We start from the raw sequence: 17,092 nt of genomic DNA on the forward strand, positions 1-17,092 counted from the left end.
AACCTTTGGGCATATCTGAAGTAATGCTTTAGATCCAGGCTACTGAATTCAATAGGTCTTTTGAAGAAATGTGTATAACAGGGGTGGGCAGAAGGTAAATTGGGATCCACTAATACATCTCTTGGTAACAGTTTACCAAGGCTTTCTAATTCCCAATGGTTTAACAACAGCAACAGCAAAAGGCTCCCCTCCTTCTAAATTAGGCTGCTGAGATGAAGAAGGCTTGAGTGGGACAGGAAACGATTTTATGTGACAGGACTGTGAGCTCAGCACTGGTCCAGAGAACTAATTCCTGGGTTGCGATACTCTTGTTTCTTGTTTCTTAATTATAAGGGTATATTTCCACCCCACCCAAGCCGCTATTTTGCACCTGGCTCTAGTTGATGAATCTCAGAGTTCTAGTAAAAGACAAAGTAGGACTGTGTCTCCATGACAACGGAAGGAGAAGCCAAAGGAGGAGTACTTCCCCCCCCCTTTTTTTAAAGGAATCAGCTTTGCTGTGCTTTGGTCCATGCAGGGCTCCAAGAGCAAGTGCTCTGCACCAGTAAAAATCACAGAACATGCTTCCTGGTGGGAGTGGGGGTTAGAGTGAACATCATCTGACAGATGGCCTGCTCAACCAATAACAGAGGCTTCCTCCCTCTCCCCCCTTTCTCCTTTCCCCTGAAACTCCAGATACACCTGCATTTCAGGAGCAAGCACACATGCTTGTGCTAAGAAAGGGGGGAGGCAGGGATGGGAAACCAGCCCCCTTTCTAACTGCAGGATTTCTATAATGAAGGTATGAAGTAGTAACTTCCTAAGGCAATAAGCCATGGAGAATCAGAGAATCATAAGTTCAGTAAAGTGCTTTACAGGCTTCAGGGAATGCTTTAAATTCTGTATTCAATTCACAGGGATCTCTGTAAATTCTGATGTGGGCATTCAGAGAGTAACCTCATTGAGCTCAATGGGAGTTACTTCTGAGTAGATGCACATATGCTTGTGCTGGGAAAAAGCGGGGGGACACAGAGATGAGAAAGCAGCCCCCTTTCTAACTGCAGGGTCTCTATAACGAAGGTGTGAAGTAGTTACTTCCCAAGGCAATCAACCAAGCCATGGCGAATCGCAAGTTCTGTACAGCGCTTTACAGGCTTCAGGGAATCAGTGCTTTAAAATCTGTATTTCAATTCAGGGGGATCTCTGTAGATTCTGATGTGTGCAAGCCTCCCTGAGTACAGTGGGAGTTACTTCTGAGTAGACACTAATTGTTTTTTACTGGGACAGGAAACACCCCTTGACCGGGGTCACAGTGAAAGGCACACCCCTGGGCAGGGCTAGCATAGGTCAATGCGGGGGCTGGGGCACACAACAACTATACCACAGAGAACCCAATGTAAGGAAAAGAATCAGATTTCAAGCAGTCTCAGGAAATCCGTTTTTTCCCTGATAAGCTGCTGGATGGCCATAACGTCATGTATCCCTAACAATGTCAACACGCAGCCAGCTCGGACTGAATTGCTCGTGGAGACGCCCCCTATATCATGCAAGCCTGAAGTCTTCCCACCCCAGGTGTACAGCTGGGTGTGGGACTTCTTTCAGCCCCAGGGATGAATTATTATTATTATTATTATTATTATTAATTATAACAAAAAAAAAGGAGAAAGGAGGTGGAGAGAAACAGCAACAGAAAGAAGGGTCAAATTCAGTTTTGGAGAAGCTCTGGGGGACTGCATTCCAGTGGTAGGTGGGGCTGAAGACAAAGGGGCCCGGCCAAAGATGAAATGGGTGGGGCAAAAACACAGCAAATATCAACATATTGTAGCTTACAGTTCTTACTGTACTGTTCTTACTTAAGTCACTCAGCCTTAGGAGGGGCATTTCAGCCTTTTAGAATGGGGGAAGTCTACACGTAAGCTGGGAAACCACCAAGTGGTTGGTGGTTTGGGGAAAGAGGGTGTTGCTGTATGGGGAACTCCAGAGAGCCAATTTTGGCCCCCAGGGGGTTCCCCACCCCAGGCCTGAGTTCCCCTATCTCTAGTGTTTAGGATGAGGCCACATGTTACCTTGGAAGGGTTGCTGGGAGAGGGTTAATTGCAAAGATTTGTCTTCAGCAAGACCTTTTAAGGCAGCCAGGAAAATGTGTTTCTTTTCAAGTTAAATAGAGATGCATATAAGGGTGCAACCCTATGCATGTTTAGGCAGAAGAAAGGCCTACGACTGCCAGCTGGGCTGCTGGGAGTTGTAGGATTTGTTTTTTGTCTAAATGTGCATAGGATTACACCCTTAGGGTGCAATCCTGTGCAGATAGGTGGCTGCCTCCAAACTCGGAGAGGACTGCCTATCCAATGCAGGGCAGGAGAAGCACAGAGGGGATTGTTCCCTCCGCACTCCTCCTGCCCTGCATTTTCAAGTAGACAGCTGCTTTGGGCTGTCTAGCCATGGGAGGGCAGAGTGGGAGAGGAGGAGGCTGTAGGACACATACGATGTGTCGTACAGGCATTTCCACACACACCCAACGTGGAACGCCCCGTTTCGGCTGCTCCATGCTCCTCTTGCGAGCGAAGAGCACAGGGCTTGTCTGCGCTGCCTGCAAGGCAGTGAAGAATGGGGGGAAGGTCGGTTCTCCGGGAACCAACCTTGGAGCATGGGCTCTGAGGTTGGTTTCCGGAAAACAAGATATCCTATTGCTATCTAGCTGCTGACTAGCGGCCATAGGATTGCTCCCTCCATCTTCTTAAAATATGTTTACATCCATGTTAAGATGGAACGTAAAACTGATTATTATGTCTATTGTGGTGTGTACTAGAAAAGAGTGTGCTAAAAGGGACTTCAGATTTGTTTAGGTTTAGGAATGTAGCAACTTCAGAGCAAAATATTTCAAAGGGTTTTCAGTGCGCTAACACCAGCCACATTTGAATGGGATTAGGCTCCAATCCTATACATATTGCATGGGAGTACATCCCATTGAACTCATTGGGGCTTCTATCTGAGTAGCTGTGTACTGGTGCATTGTTAAGCACCTGCAGGGAATGTTATGTTCAAAAATGTCTTCATCCATATTTTAATTCAGCACCACCTTTGTATTCAACTTTGTTCTTCCCTCAGTTTAACAGGAGAGCAGACAATTCGCTGAGCTTATTGTTGCTTTAGCGCGAGGAGGGTTTTTTGTTGTTCCAGTGATGAGTCATGCAGGATGTAGCAGATGGCATAAAAAGTGAAGCCACAAAGATATGAAAATACTAATGAGATTGAGGCAGAAGATTGGTATAATGAGGCTGAGTGAGCGAAAGCCAACAAAAATGATGTAGGTCAGTGGAAAGAGGAAATCCAGCCGGCACAGCGTGGCTGGACTTGTGCTGGCAAGTTCAGAGAAAGAAGAAACACAACAAATGTGTGAGGGAAGTAGGGAAGAAAAAGAGAGACAGAATTCTCTCTCTCTCTCTCTCTCTCTCTCAGCATAAGCATAGCAGCAAACACATCAAGAAGAAGTGATGGGGCAAGATACTAGTAAAACTTAAGAGCAATTTATTATTTGTACAGCTAAAATTTCCTTGAAGGACCTGAACTGCTTGCAGGCTATAACATTGAATCTCAGTTGTAAATGACAGTAAGAAAATGGTTTAATATTAATTGGAGAAATACCCAGAAATTCGAGAGAGAGAGAGAGAGAGAGAGAGAGAAATAGTTTACATCCTACATAAAAATGTGAATGGATTAGTTGATTATGCTTGATTTTTGTGCAGAGTCCTCTTCTCTTTTGTAGAAGTTGTTCCACACCAGAACCATGAGATTCTGGGAGGAGTCAATTGACTTAAATCCACCCTGTAGTTCATCTAGCAGGAACCCTTATAGTTTCAAATCACCAAACTGCTTGTCCTTATGACAGCCTGAGTTTACTTTCTTCCATAGAAATTGAGGGACTCCCATTTCTATGGGAGAAAGTAAAGGAGATTTGATAAACTCGATGGATAGGCAGGGGAGAAACCTGTCTGTTGTCCCTGACATTGGGGTCACCAGTGTCAGAAACAGGACCAGGTTTTGCTGCTACCTCATCTGTTCCTGCCTCTAATTTCCGTTGTTCCATAGAAGTGAATGGCTCCCATTGACTTGTATGACAGACAGAAAACGAGCCAGTCATGTGGCCATTCCAAACACTGGCCCAATGCAGATGTAATTGTTATCTGGAATGAGCAACTGTGAAGGACAGATACTGAAGCTGAAGCTCAGATATTTTGGCCACCTAATGCGAAGAGAAAACTCCCTGCAAAAGACCCTGATGCTGGGAAAGACTGAAGGCAAAAGGAGAAGGTGACGGCAGAGTATGAGATGGCTAGATAGCATCACCGATGCAATGAATATGAACTTGAGCACACTCCGGGAGAGAGCGGAGGACAGGAAGGCCTGGCGTGCTATGGTCCATGGGGTCACGAAGAGTCGGAAACGACTTAACCACTGAACAACAACAACAACATGAGCAACTGTGCTGGTGCATGCTGTTTGATTACTCCTACTTTGCTCCTCCTGCCAGTAGGAGTGGATAAACAATCCAGGAAGACTCTGCATGGTTTGTTTAGCACTACAACTGAACCAGGATACCTGGCTTGTTACACTCCTAACAAGCCAGAGTCATAAGCTAAGAACAAACCCTGCTTATAATTCTGGCTTGTTAGGAAAGGAACAATCCAGGGATCCTGGTTTGGATCTAGATTAGCCACTACCACTGGCAGGAGAAGCCAAGAGATTGTGATTGAGCAGGAGGAAGCAGTACGCTTCCTCATTCCCAATAAGCTAGAATTCTGAAATAAATCTGGTTTATTGTTACATCTGAACCAGCTCCCTGTGGTTTACCCATAAAAACCACACAGCCATAATTGAATCAGCTAGATGAGGTCACCACTGAAATATTTTCACTGTGGAGGAATGGTAAATTCTCGCCCTGAAAAGTGGTGTTATTGTGGGTATTTTGCTCAATGGTGCCCATGTTGTCAGTGCACGGCTTATCACAAGCCCCTCTCCCTTCCACCTCTGCAGTTGGACTGCCCTGTCAACGTTCTGCTTCCACCCATACCCCAATTAAACATTTTCCCTGTATATTCCCACTGGCAGCAAGACTAAATCCCTCCCCTTCTATTACATGAGGCCAGAGAGATTACTGGTCATAGAGTAATGTGGGTGAAATACTGAGTGGCAGTGCTTTCACACCCACAGAAAAAAGCCTTCACTCTGGAAAGGCTCTTTGTAACGGGCACTTTGCTAGTGACTTACAGTGGGCAGCATCCAATGCTGCCTGTCTGTGAACAAGGCCCACCGCCACTTCCACTCCACACGCAGCCAGCCCCGCCAATTCCAAGCAGCACCCACTACTTGCGCAACAGAGATTTGTGCTTCTGGAGGCAAGCCCTCAAATGAGCGGAAACTCTTGTTTCTGGAATGGGGCAGATTGGCGGAGCTCCTTTGCGTGAGCTCTGCCAACCTGCCCCATTCTGCTCATTTCAGATTGCCCCCAGAAGCACTAAATCTCTGTCGCAACAGTGATGGGCACCACTTGAGGAATGCAATTGGCAGGGCTGGCCACTTGCAGGCGGTCAGCATTGTATTCTGCCCACTCCGTCTAGGAATACATGATAGCCCTTAAAATAAATGATCATTATGTGGAATTATTCATTACCAATGAGCTGCACGAACAATAGTATATGCATAGTGGACACACTTTCCTTTAAGAGGTCTAACTCATTGGGAGTTTTTTGGGGGCTCATTTTAATTTATCTAGTAATGGATGGGTACACAATATCCTACAGTATCCCTAAAAGAAAATAGTTTGCATCATTGCAAACTATAAGTCACTTGTCTGCAAGAAAGAATTTAAATGCAAGTATATAAAATGGAAACAGGATTAATCCATTCTTTAATTCTTTATCATGCAAACCAGACTGAAAATATAGAAGTTAGGGTTAAAGAAGGTGTCAACTGCCTCCAGTGACAACCCATTTCCTAATGTCTGCCTCCAGTATGTAAACAGTTCCTTCTGTTTGTTGACGTGTGGTGTAGAGTCACTCTAATCTATACTAAGATGGATCTAAAATGTATGACACTGCGTTGTGGACTACATCCACTAGCAGTGCTAGCGTTTGAAACTAAGTGGCCACAATCTGAAGACCTGTGAAACTTGTTCCATAAACCTATTGTTTTTCTCAAGCAGCAGCACCATATTTCTCACAGCAATGAAACTTTTGAAACTGAAGGGGTTTAAAAGTATTTATGATATAGCATGCAGACTACTTTTTGTTAGTTAGTTTGTTTTTAAGCCAAAAATTCTACTGGATTAGTGACACAAGCCCATTGCATTTTAAATTGCTTTTTGGATTCTGACCAATTCTTTGAGCAGTTATGCCATAAATAATACAGGAAAAATGCATAACTAGAGGAAATAACTAGAGTGGTGGTGGTGGGGAAACAATCCTAGAAAAGTCACAATACCTGTCATTATTTTTTTTCACATTTACCAGTTGAATTTTGTATTTTCCAAAGTCTTTCCTGTTAATTTTACTTGTTACAGCCAACATAAGCCAAGAATCTGTTTGCGACATTACAGTGTCCCTTTGAGTAATGAACTACTAGGTACAAATGACTTCAAATGCATTCATTCTTTCTTTCCTTCCTTCCTTCCCTTGCAAAATTCGGACAATGTTTGCTAAGGCTGCATCCTTTGTTTAAAATGTGAAAAGTGCAGTGGGTGTTTGCTCTGTGACAATTTTTTTTATAAAAGTGATGACAAGGAGTAGTACATCTTTGTAATACATCATCATTATGCAACAGAATACTATTTCTCTCCAAAGTGACTGCAAAGTACCGCCCGCCCCTCACTGTGTATGTGTGTGTGTGAATCTGATGCAGCATTGTTCTAAATATAGTTCTAAGCAGCCCACTGCACTCCTTGCAAAGCAAGGTTTTGACATTCTTTTCAGCCTGATGTCAAAAAAGATAAAGAAAAAAAGAGAGATTCTCTTGTAAAAGAAAAGGTACTCTCCAAAATGTATAACATAATAAGTCTCAGCATTTTTCTGGGGATGATAGTAGAGGTGAATATTTTGTCAAACAAGATCAATATCTTAAAAAAAAAAAACCTTTAGAAATCACTGTTCACAGTGATAATATATAAATAGAAATACACTCCAACCGTACTCATCTATTATATTACAGAACAAACAAATCAAGTTATCTTTTCTTAAAAGGCTTGATTTTTGAGCACATCTTTCACTGTTGGCTCACCATAGGATAATAAAATTCCTTTAGGGCAAAGATGAGCTACATCAAAGTGGCAGTGTAGCAAAGAAATCTTTGTTAGTACATGCACTTTCACCTTCATTACTGGTCCCATCTTGCCTTTAATTTGTCAGGAAATACTAGTCATCCAAAATCTTTTATTGAATCTACATCCATATAAATATATCAAAACACAAAGCCCTTTGGACATCAGGAGATTTTTCTCTAACTGTAAATCGAAAGGAAGAGAACTCACTGCTTGACAACAGGGGCAACCTGTAAAGGTCTTCATTCATCTCTGCCCAGGCTTAAAATGCTGTCTGTACTGTATCACTGGGGATAGAGAAAAATAACTCTTTGTAGTTCACCAATAGCAACAGGCAAACATAATTAGGACTAATGAATCTGAAGAGTACTTGGAAGCAAGTGCCATTGATTTCATAACCTGGGGGTGGGGTGTGTGCGTGTGCTTACTTTCAAATAATGTGTTCAGGCTGGTGACTCCAGCATTTCAGTGGGGCTGTGCATTTATTCTGGGTTTCAGTCAGAACCAGCCAGAATTCTAAAGGAGCTATCCAAGGATCCTAAAAATAGGTTCAGCATCTTGGATAGCTCCTTTAGAGTTCTGACTGATTGTGACTGAAACCCAGAATGGATGCACACCCCTACTGAAATCAGAGCCATCAGCCTCCACTGTTTAGGATTGTAGAACTTTACTAATAAAGGAGCACGAAGAATATCCTTTGTAATAACACCACTGGTTAACCTAAGAAGGTTTACAAGATTAACACCACTAACCATGTGAGTAGAAGGCTTTACACTTCCCTGGATTAGCATAGAAGCAACTGCCTTACCTTCTTTGGAGTGACTGATGGTGTGTGTGTATATATATAAAATATTGGAGGGCATTCACAGATGCAAAAGAAAACCTTGCTTTCCACATCCCAAATCAGTCTTTATGTTTTATAATAACCACTATTGCTTATTTGCTTGTTTCTATGGCTATCAAAGGCGTTTTATTCTGATAAGACTGGGAAGGACATTTCTACACAGTTAATTTTGACAAGAGCCTGAAGATTTGCCCCTGTAGCAACAGTTTCACTGGGTGTTTTTCATTTAACAAACAAGGCAGTTCCATATAGTAAACAAAGTACATTAATTTCTTAAGATAAACATATTTAGAAGTCACATAGTTTAGATAAGAACTTCTATGAAGTTATATAAGATCATCTAATACTCCCGAACCCTGTATCTCTCAAAAAAATAAAAATAAAAATAGGATGCTTCCAGATGAGGGTTTTATTGCTTTATCACCCTCCCTCATTCAGGGAATCTTATTGGTGGGGGGTCCAGACAACATTGGCCTGGTTCGCATAATCACTGTGGCTTAAACAAGCCATGGTGGCTTGTTTAAGCTGTGGCATGTGCTGGGCACCTTTGCCTACTTACCCGCCCAGGAGTGTTTTGTCATGTTGTCTTAACCCAGATAGCATGGCCTGTTTGAAGTGGAAGCAACCCTCAAATAACCCAACAACAAGCCAATGTAATGCCAATTTTTAAAAATGGGACCTGGGAAATTACTGGCTAGTTTGCTTAATGTCTGTTATGGATAAACTGGTGGAAAGCATGATTAAAAATAAAATTAGTAAGAATATACAAGGAAAAGCCCTGCTGAAAAAGAATCAAGATGGCTTACAACCAGGCACTGCCAATATCATACTGCCCTTATACAAACTTCTTGTGTGACCACAGTTGAATACTGTCTACAGTTCTGGTTGCTGCACCTTAAAAGAGATATTGTACTGTTGAGAAAAGTGCAGAAAAGAGCAACTAAAACAATGAAGGGGCTGGAGCAACTCTCTTATGAGGAAAGGTTACTACGAAGTCTGGGACTGTTTAGCTTAGAAAAATGGTGAGTAAGGGGAGACATGATTGAAGTGTACAAAATTATGCATGGTGTGGAAAATATGGATAAGGATACATTTTTCTCCCTAATACTAGAATCATAAGTATTTACGTAGCCTATCACAGTAAAGGCAGCCACACAAACGGCGGCCGCTACGTCATAAATACAGCAAAGAGCAGGGGCGCAAACGGCGTAGCGGCCGCTGTTTGCATCCCTGCTCTTTGTGTCCCTGCTCTTTGCTGTGATAGGCTACGTAAATACTTCCATAGCCTATCACGGCAGCCTGGAAGGACGCAAATGGTGGCCACTACGACGGCTGCTATTTGTGACTGCAGCAGCCAGCCGAGAGACCAGCCGCTGCTGGAGCCACGGCCGCCTCCACCCCAGGTAAGCTTCATCCTGGGGGGATTTCGTGGGGTGGTGGGGGGTGGGAGGCTGTTCCGCCATGGGTTTTGGGGGGTCGAATGCCAGTGCATTCAGCCTCACTGAGACCCGTGGAGGAATTCTCCGCTATCCCTATTTAAAACTGAAGCAGAAAGCCCCATTTTTAATGCAGGATTTTAGGCTGGTGTAGACATGCCCTATATGAGTTCTCCTAGAATGATTCCCTTCATCTTGAAAACGTTGGTTAACACTGTAGCAGTGAAGTCTTTTTGACAGAGTGTTTTTGGCAGAAGGAGAAGGAATGGGTATGCTTGATCAAGGTTTAGGTTTCTGCAAGAGCCTGGACTTCTCACTTCACTTTTCACATTGATATCAGCCACTTTTTATAGCAACATAATATAATGTTTGCATGGCTTCAGTTTGAAATTCAGGATTGTTCTTTTGGAATTGCATTTTTTTCTGGAAATGCACATTTTGTGTGTGGTTTCATATTTTGTATATGTAAGAAACACACAAAAGTAGCCATGCTGGTCCATGAGAAAATATTCCAAAATGCACAGTTGGGCAATACCTTTATTAGGACTCTCCAAAATTCTACAAAATTGTGCAAGCTTTTGAGTTCTCCAGAACTCTTAATCAGTCTAAGTGGTACAAAAAGCAGAGGATAGGGGAAGAAATCAAGTCCCAAAATTTGACCAAGTGTCATGGCCATGAGGTCTGCAATTTAGATAGACCTGGTCTCAACATGGAGATTTGCAGGCTGAATGAATTAGTCAGTGGTAAGGATGGAAACAGAGGAAGATTCTCTACCACCCGAAGAGAGACTTTGTGCTAAGACAGACTTTCCATCCCCTCCAACCACTAGGTAATGCTCACAATTTGGCCTCAGTGACTTTTTTACCTAGTGCACCACCTAAAATGAATCTTTAGCTTTGTTAATATAAGGAACATCATGTTACTCTGCACTTCTGCTTTATGCTGCCTCAGGAAGAGGCAGATTAGTTAAAGTCAGCCTTAGTGCTCTCAGAAATGGAGATCAGCCATTGCATCTCCTTCCCAAAATGCATCACTAGGTATAATCTGATATCTGGAACATATACCACTGACTAATTCATTCAGACTGCAAATCTCCCTTTTGCGACCTCTGTTATCTCTCAGTAGGTAGACCTGGTGTCCATACAATGTCTTTCCACTGACAACGGAAACCCTTAGTTCTTTCTAGGGATGTCAGAGAATTCCGCCATGGATTCTAGTGAGGCCGGATTCTTTAGATTCTTTAGATTCTTTAGGCAGCGGCTCTGGCTGGTCTCCTGGCCGGCTGCAGCCAGGCTGCTGCAGCCACCATTTGCGTTCTTGCAGTTGTGATAGGCTATGTAAGTATTTACGTAGCCTATCACGGTAAAGGCAGCCACGCCAATGGCGTAGCAGCTGACATTTGTGTGGCTGCCTTTACCATGATAGGCTACGTAAATACTTACGTAGCCTATCACGGCAAAGAGCAGGGGCGCAAATGGCACAGTGGCTGCCATTTGCATCCCTGCTCTTTGCCGTGATAGGCTACGTAAATACTTACGTAGCTTATCATGGCTGCTTGCAAGGACGCAAATGGTGGCCGCTACAATGGCCACCATTTGCGGCCACAGCAGCCTGGCTGCGGCCGGAACTCTGGCTGCGGCCGGCCCTGGCCAGCGGCTCCGTGGAGCCAGCCACGGAAGATTCCAGGGGGAGGGACGGACTGCCTTCACCCCACCGCGGATGTCCCGGTGCGGAGCCAGGTGAGTTTTTCGTACATCCCTAGTTCTTTCCTTGTTTCCCTTCACCCTTGTAATGGCCCTTGGGCCAAAGGCCATTACAAGTATGGCTTTGTTAATATGGTTAATACTGGGGGTGGAGGGTGACCGGCTCAGTTTGCAGTCCATTCCTAGGTTCTGCTCTCCAGACAACACACAATAAACACAGGTACTTACCTTCACAAAAGGGTTCGTTACTACAATACATGAAGAAAAAACACTAATTTCTGAGGAGCTGCATGCACACTGCCTCAGTTTCAAGGCTTGAACTAAAAGAGAGAGAGAGAGGCCCCATGCAGGCCTCCTGCAAGAACTGAAATGTGCACGTTCTTGGAAAGCTATATACACACAGATACATACATCCCAACAACCCCCTTTATTAACAACTTTAAATAATTGGACTGCTGCTACAGTCAACTTCACAGCACTCCCCATCCCCCTGCATTTTCCTAAAATAATCAACTTGCCAGATAACTGGATAACAACACTGGACTACACTGCAGAGTCATCATATACTACTCTAACTCCCTGCCCCCAGTAAAATCAGAATAATGGGAATAACAACACTGGGCTACTTTGAAACTCAGAAAACAATTATTACTAAGATCTGAGTTAGAAAGATCATGAACTCCTGTCTTTACGCCTACCTTTGCTTTTTAGGTAGACACACTGTCCAATTTGAGCTACACTAAAATCCTGGATTTCCGAGCTGGTCTTTCTGAGGTAACAATCACTTCCCACTAGGGAAGGCCCTCCAAAAGTCTTTAAAAATGAACCAGGAAGATTCTTTTCCGGACGGTGGCTGTATAAAACATTGCTATTACTTTATTCATTGGCTAAAAATCCTGAAAGGTGGGAGCTGGCTATTTTAGGCTTACAAAACAAATGGGCAGAAGAGTGGTTGCACATATTGCCTCACATTCCAGATTTGCTACAAATTGAAGGTGTGACTCAGGGTGTCTGTATGTGAGTGATTTATTGCACACTCTTGATTGGTCATTCACAGAATTTTGCGGGTCCTTTACATGACATTGTAAAGGACCCTTTATCACACTTTCAAAAAGATCGGAGATAAACTAGTAATAAAAGTTAGTGGTGCCATCTTGGCAGTGTGTAATGCCAGCTTACAGCCATGAACTTGCTGAGGAAGGACTTTCCTTGAGTCAAACCACTTGTCTATCGATCGCCAATCAGAGGGAGAAGAGAATAAAATGACTCCCCACAATGAAGGGAGACATATCTGATCCCTAACGCCACCAAGCTCAGAATCAATGTCCTCTGTTGATTCAGAGTACCCCATTAAGTTCAGTGAGGCTTACTCCCAAGTAAGTGTGCTGAAGGTTGCAGACTTATAGCGTGATCTTATGTCTATTCAGAAGTAAGTCCCATTGACTTCATTGGGGCTTATCCCCAACCCCAAGTAAGTGTGCCTAGGGCTGCGAGGAAACAATACAGCAGAAGTTAAGTAAGGAAAGCAAGCCCCCCCACACACACCTTTGCACACATGCCAGGGAGGGAGGGAGGCACTTCCTCTATGCAAACCACTCTGCTGTATAAAGAAGTCCACCCTAATCCCACAAAGAAAGTGAAACCAGAAAGACCCAGAAAGGATGTGGGTTTTTTTGCCTAATGTAGAGACATCCCCAATATTCTAGCATTTTAGTAGCAGTTTCTTTGCTATCACCGTAGGTTTGCAAATGCAGACGTATTGGTCTTAGGGAAAGGACCATATAATCAATATGTATTTTAATATGAGAAGTTCAAAGGTGAAATTACTGAAGTGAACACTAAATTAAAGTAATGGGATATCTCTTCCCAGAAAGGAGATATGATTTTGCATGACCAACCTTGTTACAGATAATAAAAAGGCAAACGTTGCACAAATTATTCTACGTAAACTAAGGAAACCTTTGAATCAACCTGTGATGCATGTGTTAACAACCTCTCCTGAACTGATAAGGACTAAGCTGGTTATAAAAGAGCCAGAGAAGCAAAACTACTAATGAAGCGGCCCTTTGACTAGTGCTGATTTTGGGAAGATGTCAGAGGGATGTGTCATTCTTGAAGAGGTTAAATAAGAATTTCTTTCCTCTGTACCTGAAGCGGAACATTTTTTATGGAAATAATCTCTTTTGTTGCATCCTGCTAAAATATTATTAGGACAACATACAGCAGAGTTGGAAGAAAAACAGAGAAAGTTTAATTCTAGGCATTCGTGTAAAGGCAAGTTCAACTTTATAGCGTAATGAGCAAGAGCAATCACTTGAGATGTTAGCATATGTATCTTTCTTGAATTTCCAAAATGCCTGTGTATGTGTGGTTGTGGGTGGGAAGGTTATATACAGAAACAAAAGCTGAATGGTGGGAAATTCAGAACAGATAAAGGAAGTACATCTTCACACAGCACATAGTTAAACTATGGAATTCATTACCACAAGATGTAGTGATGGCCACCAGCTTGGATAGCTTTAAAAGGGGATTAGACAAATGTATGGAGGATAAGTCTATCAATGGCTACTAGTCATGATGGCCATATGCTGCCTCCAGCATCAGAAGCATTATGCCTCTGTATAGCAGTTGTTGGGGAACATGAATGGGAGGGTGTGATTGTGCTCATGTCCTGCTTGTGAATTTCCCATTGGCCAATATGTGAACAGAATGCTGGACTAGATAGGCATTTTGTCTGATTCAGCATGGCTCTTCTGAAGTTCTTATGTTTATTTGAAACATAACCCCTATCCAGGCATTCAAAAAGTGGTTAAAAATCAACCTGTGAGGAGAAGGAACACTCCAGCCCTGCCCCCCTCTCTCATCTTGTTTGTCACCCTCAACTTGTGGAGGATGACAGTCTGAGGAGGAGTGTCTCCTGTATCTGTGGAGGCTCTCCATGTGAGCCAGAAGACTGAAAACTCCACGTTCTAGCTCGTGTGGAGAGCCTGCACAGATACAGAAGACTCTCCTCTTCAGATTGTCACCCGCCATGAGTTGAGGGCAACAAACGTGAGGAGTGAGAGGCATGGGTCTGGAGCACTCCTTCTCTTCACACATTGCTTTAAACCACTTTTTGAATGCCTGAATACACACACACACATTAACTGAACAGACAGTCTGCAATTTTATTGGGACTGTTTAGCAGCAGCAGCAGAACAATCTAGATCTAGGTGATTTTGTCTGTCTCTTATTGTTTTGATTAACAAATGAGATTATGCATAAACTCTAAAGCGCAAATATGTCTGTAATAAATTTCTGGAGGGATCAGAAGGGATTGTGAGCTGTCAGGAAGATTCTCATTCTCAAACTCTGTGTCAGTGGAGTCCAGGCAACCCAGTGTCAGGAACAAAGGGAAGGATTGCCCTCATTGCAACAGCATCCCCAACAGCAGCACATTTTCCCATAGAAGTAAATGGCAGTCAGAGCACCCAGAGAACACCCTTCGGGTGGTGTGTGTTACGTTACCAGCTAATAGGTTGCAAAATCACTTGCTTCAGATATTTTCTAGGTTTACATCAAAGAATCGAAAGGTCAAAGAATAATTTTTCTTCTATTTTTTCTATGACTTCCCTCATTTTCTCTCAGCTGTTAGAATACCAACTGGAAAATCTGTTGAACAATAGGTATTGCCGTTAATTTTCACCCAGCATTCTACCAGCTGGAGGCTTAATGACAACACTGGTAAGTGTTAGTTAGTACAGTGTACTCTTTCTTTAAACAAACCTATTCTGATGCATTCTGTAAGAGGAAGCAGATTGTTTGTAATGTTTATAGTATACTGTGCTCTGCCTATTGTTATGGTGACACATCATCACCTAAGGTATTTGTTCCATCTGTTTTCATAGTGTGCATGTGTGTGTGTGTGTGCGCGTGAGAGAGAGAGAGAGAGAGAGAGAGAGAGAGAAGTGTCTACTGTTAAGTCTGAAACTACTGTTTGTTTTTAGGGTAAAAATCTAAAGTGGAGAGGAAGAAAAAGAATGGAGGGAGTGCTGGAATTAGTGTAAATGCAGAAAAGATGCTAGTAAATCCAAAAGCTGCTGGAGGATGGAGAATCCCTGGGAGAAATTAATCTGAAGATAATTGTATGAGGATCACATTTGTATTTCTGACTCCAATGAAATCACTGGCCTGGTCAACTGAGGTTCATATGCAACATGTGATGTGGCTAGTATTTTTATGTGGAATAAATATGCACAGCCCCACAGACTGATATGCATTGGCACTGCCAATTAGATATGCATTGGCACTGCTAGGGTGGCCATGTGTCTCCTTTTACAGAGGACAGCCCTCTGTTTGAAAGCCTGCCAGAAGACTATCCTTTATTTTGAAGGTGTACTCTAATTGAAGGGCTCTCCAGTCCAAGTCTGGTTTAAAGATAAAGAACCATCAGAAGGAAGAGCTGGGCCTTGAAGGTGCTCATCAACAGCACTTGGACAGCAGACTGAGCAAAGTACATAGGTCACCTGGTCACAGTTTTCCACACTATGGTTTAACATACTGTATTTCTATTTAATAATTATTTCTATATTTGCATCTATACATATAAATTAGCATATGCAAATTTTATACCATTCAGTGTCTTCTTTTGTCCCCTTTTTCGGATGATGCATTTCCTCTTTTTTGGCAAAGTGGCCACCCTCAACTGTCCAGTATACAGCACTGGGTTGCATTGCAGAGGTCACAGTGGCATGTGCATGACCTTGTGCATAGAGTCCAGTGGATTCATTCCCACATCGCTATGGCGCTGTTAGGTGTAGTAACATCCAGTAGATGGAGGAAAGTTCCTGGATCTACCCTTCCCCCCTTGCCACACAATGCTGCAGGATCAAGTGTGAGTTTGTAATCACAGAAAAACTCCCCACATTCAAGTTCCAGTTTTGTGCATAGATCATTTATTTGCAATCGTGGTTAAATCGCTTCATTGCTGTGTGTCACAGACAGTTCTTGAAGCTGCAAATCTCCCAGTCTCCTTGTGGTGCTGGGGCTGGGTGGGGAAGCAGGAGGTGTGTGTGAAGATAGGCACATGTTTGTTGAATAGCTACTCAAGTCTTTAAAGGGAGGGATGGTTCTGAGAACTGGCAAACAAGCTGTAATAATTTTCCTTCTGCACATAGCTATGAAGCCCCAAAATGTCTTGTTCACTAAGAAGTGGGTTACAGATCTAAGCAATAATAATCAATTATGAATGGTACTTGCAAAGCTGTAATTTAAGGAGGAATTCTATGTTGCATGTCTATGCCTATAACAAAAGCCCAGCAGTTGCTTTTCCTATGGAAAAGCAAATGTGGGAGACAGTGACTTTGAGCAGAGAAGCAGTAGGGGAAAGGCATGAGATGGGCCATTTCATCTTTTCCCCACCCATAAGAACAGCCATGCTGGATCAGACCAAAGTTCCTTCTAGCCAGCATCTTGTTGCCCACAATTTCCAGAAGAGTAACCGTGTTAGTCTATTGCAACAAAAGAGTCTTGTGGCACCTTAAAGACTAACAAATTTATTCTGGCATACAGTCCACAAAAGCTTATGCCTGAATAAATTGTCAGTCTTTCAAGTGCTACAAGAGTCAGACTGTTGTTTTTGTTTCCCACATTGGCTGAACCAGAAGCCTCTGAGAACCCCAAAGTAGGACATAAAAGCCATAGACCTCTCCCACTGTTCTTCCCCAGCAACTGGAATACAAAGGCATGGTGCCTCCGACCCACCACTTCTCTTCTTAAATCTGCTCCCCTTCTTACAGGCACTTGTGGATGACTTGTCATTTCCCCTAAATCACTAAAT

The sequence above is a fragment of the Heloderma suspectum genome, chromosome 1 (genome assembly GCF_057233095.1).
Source record: "Heloderma suspectum isolate Gila_16-S chromosome 1, 16-S_ref, whole genome shotgun sequence".
NCBI lineage: Eukaryota > Metazoa > Chordata > Lepidosauria > Squamata > Helodermatidae > Heloderma > Heloderma suspectum.